Source organism: Grammomys surdaster, unplaced genomic scaffold (genome assembly GCF_004785775.1).
Source record: "Grammomys surdaster isolate TR1022 unplaced genomic scaffold, NIH_TR_1.0 676, whole genome shotgun sequence".
Classification (NCBI taxonomy): Eukaryota; Metazoa; Chordata; class Mammalia; order Rodentia; family Muridae; genus Grammomys; species Grammomys surdaster.
In genome coordinates this window covers 225,763-230,124 of record NW_021605095.1, presented here as the reverse complement: position 1 = coordinate 230,124, position 4,362 = coordinate 225,763, and positions in this window count along the sequence as shown.

The following is a 4,362-nucleotide window of genomic DNA, read 5'->3' as shown; positions in this document are numbered from 1 at the left end:
TTTCTGCTGGAATCTAGCAACTTACGTGGACATTCTATACAAAACCATGAAATATGCATGGCCTAGTGGTACAAGTGTTTATGCTATAGACCAAAAACACATCCTAACTGAAACATCACATGTAACATGAATTCAGAGTTTTCAGCATTAAAGCAGTGGCCTGTAGCTCTGAAAGTACGAATGCCTTGCTTTTCAGCCATTTTTACAGTAGGTTTCTTAAATAAGTTGTATATAGATTTACAGCTGTAATCTAGGAACTTAATTGGACATTCTACTAAAAACCATGAAATATTCATGGCCAAGTGATACAAGTGTATATGCTACAAAAAGTACCACACCTCCTAAATGAAACAACACATGTAACATGCATTCAGTGTTTTCAGCATAATAGTAGTTGCCTGTAGCTCTGGAAGCAAGAATTCATTGCTTTTCTCGTATACTTACAGTAGGTTTCTTCAATGTGTTCTACAGTGATTTTTAGATGGAATCTAGAATCTTACTTGGACATTATATACAAAACCATGAAATATGCATGGCCCTGTGGCAAAAGAGTTTATGCTATAAACCAAACACATGTCCTAACTGAAACATCACATGTAACTTGCATTCAGTATTTTCAGCATTATAGTAGTAGCCTGTAGCTCTGAAAGTATGAATAGGTTGGTTTTCACGTATCTTTACGGTAGGGTTTTTCTAAACGTTGTATATTGCTTTTCAGCTGGAATCTATCAACTTACATTGTCATTCTATGCAAATCCATAAAATATGCATAGCCAGATGGTACAAGACACATGTCTTAACTGAAACATCACTTGTAACTGTGCATTAAGTGTTTCAGCATGATAGTAGTTGTCTGTAGCTCTGGAAGTACGAAAGCCTTGCTTTTCAGATATTTTTATAGTAGGCTTCTTCAATGCTTTGTATAGTGCTTTTCAGCTGGAATCTAGCAACTTACCTGGATGTTCAATACAAAACCATGAAATATGCATGACTGGGTTATAAAAGTGTTTATGCTATAAACCAAACACATGCCCTAACTGAAACATCACATGTAACTTGAATTCAGTGTTTTCAGCACTCTAATAGTTGCCTGTAGCTCTGGAAGTATGAATGCATTTATTTTTGAGTATCTTTACAGTAGGTTTCTTCAGTAAGTTGTATAGTGAGATTTACAGCTGGATTCTAGCAACTTACTTGGACATTCTATACAAAACCATGAAATATGCCTGGCTGGGTGGTACAAGTGTTTAGGCTATAAACCAAACACACCTCTTCACATGTAACATGTATTTACTGTTTTCAACATTTTTGTATTTGTCTGTAGCTCTGGAAGTACAAATGCATTGCTTTTGCATATCTTTACAGTTGGTTTCTTCATTTTGTTGTATTGTGCTTTTAAGCTGGAACCTAGCAACTTACTTGAACATTCTATACAAAACCATGAAATATGCATGGCCTGGTGGTTCAAGTGTTTATGTTATGAACCAAACACACGTCCTAACTGAAACATCACATCTAATGTGCATTCAGTGTTTTTAGCTTAATAGTAGTTGTCTGTACCTTTGCAAGTACTAATGCATTGCTATTTTTGTATATTTACAGTAGGTTATTTTCAAAACGTTATATAGTTTTTTTTTAGCTGTAATATAGTAACTTACTTGGACATTCTATGCAACCATGAAATATACATGGCCGGGTGGTACACTAAACATGTCCTAACTGAAATATCACATCTAACGTTCATTTAGTGTTTTCAGAATTATAGTAGTTGCTTGTAGCTCTGGAAGTATGAATGCGTTGCATTTCAGGTATTTTTACAGTAGGTTTCTTCAATACATTGTATAGTGCTTTTCAGCTGTAATCTAGCAACTTACTTGGACATTCTATCCAAAATGATGAAATATGTGTGGCGGAGTAATACAAGTGTTTATGCTATAAACCAAATACCTGTCCTACCTGAAACATCACATGTAATGTAGATTCAGTGTTTTCAGCACTATAGTAGTGGCCTGCATCTCTGGGAGTATGAATGCCTTGCTTTTCAGACAACTTTACAGTAGGTTTCTTCAATATGTTGCATAGTGCTTTCCAGCCAAAATCTAACAACTAACTTAGAAATTCTATACAAAACTGTGAAGTATTTATGGCTGGGTAGTAACTGTGTTAATCCTATAAACAAAACACACATTCTAATTGAAATATCACATGTAATGTGCATTCAGTGTTTTCAGAATTATTGTAGTTGCCAGTACCTCTGGAAGTGACAATGCATTGATTTTCTTGAATCTTTACAGTAGGTTTCTTCAATAAGTTGTATAGTGCTTTTCAGCTGGAATCTAGCAACTTACTTGTACATGCTCTACAGAACAATGAAATATGCATGGCCCTACTGTACAAGACACATGTCCTAACTGAAACATCACATTTAACTTGCTTTCACTGTTTTCAGCATGCTAGTAGTTGCCTGTAGCTCTGGAAGTACAAATTCGTTGCATTTCAGGTATTTTTACAGTAAGTTTCTTCAATATGTTGCATACTTGTTTTCAACTGTAATCTAGCAACTTAGTTGGACATTCTATACAAAACCTCAAAATATGCATGGCTGGGTGATACTATGGTTTATGCTATAAACCAATCACATTTCCTACCTGAAACATCACAGGTAACATGCATTTCTTGGATATTCTATACAAAACCGCATGGCCGGTTGGTACAAGTGTTTATGCAATAAACCAAACACATGTCCAAACTGAAACGTCACATATAACCTGCATTTAGTGTTTTCAACATTATTGTAGTTGCCTGTAGCTCTGGAAGTACAAATGCATTGCTTTTCGCATATCTTTACAGTTGGTTTCTTTTATTTGTTGTATGGTGCTTTTCAGCTGGAACCTACCAACTTACTCGGACATTCTATACAAAACCATGAAATATGCATGGCCAGGTAGTACATGGGTTTATGCTATAAACCAAACAAAAGACTTAACTGAAACATCACATGTAACATGCATTCAGTGTTTTCAGCATTACTGTAGCTCTGGAAGTACCAATAAATTGCCTTTCGCTTATCTTTACAGTAGGTTTCTTCAAAAAGTTGTGTAGTGGTATACAGCAGTAATCTAGCAACTTTCTTGGACATTCTACTCAAACCCAAGAAATTTGCCTGGCCTTTTGGTACAAGTGTTTATGCTATAAACCAAACACACATCCTACCTGAAACATCACTTGTAATGTGCATTCAGTGTTTTCAGCTTTACAGTAGTTTCCCGTAGTCGAGAAAGTACGAATGTGTTGCTTTTCAGGTATTTTTACAGTAGGTTTCTTCAAATACAACATATTGAAGAAACTACTTGTAAAGATATGAGAAAAGCAACACATTTGTACTTCCAGAGCTACAGGCAACTACAATAATGCTGAAAACACTGAATGCATGTTATATGTGATGTTTCAGTTAGGACGTGTGATTTTTATAGTATAAACAGCTGTACCAGCCGGCCATGTATATTTCATTGTTTTGTATAGAATATTAAAGTAAGTGGCTAGATTCCAGCTGAGAAGCACCCAGGGTTCATGGTCGGTTGGTACAAGTGTTTATGCTATCAACCAAACACACAACCTAAATGAAACATCACATATAATGTGCATTCATTTTTTTCAGCTTTATATTAGTTGACTGTAGCTCTGGAAGTATGAATGCATCACTTTTTGTGTATATTTACAGTATGTTTCTTCAATAATTTTTTTATTGCTTTTCATCTGGAACCAAGCAACTTACTTGGACATTCTATACAAAATCATGAAATATGAATGGCCTGGTGGTACAAGTGTCTATGCTATGAACCAAACACACATCCTAACTAAAACATCACATCTAACGTGCATTCAGTGTTTTCAGCTTAATAGTATTTGTCTGTACCTCTGGAAGTACTAATGCATTGCTTTTCATGTATATTTACAGTAAGTTTTTTCAAAACTTTGTATAGTGCTTTTCACCTGTAATATAGCAACTTACTTAGACATTCTATAAAACCATGAAATATACATGGCCAGGTGGTACAAGAAACACCTTCTAACTGAAACATCACATGTAATGTTCATTCGGTGTTTTCATCATTATAGTAGTTGCCTGTAGCTCTGGAAGCATGAATGCATTGCATTTCAGGTATTTTTACAGTAGGTTTCTTCAATACATTGTATAGCACTTTTCAGCTGGAATCTAGCAACTTACATGGACATTCTATCCAAAATGATGAAATATGCACGGTGAAGTAATACAAGTGTTTATGCTATAAATCAAACACATGTCTTATCAGAAACATCACTTTTAACCTGCATTCAGTGTTTTCAGCATTATAGTAGTGG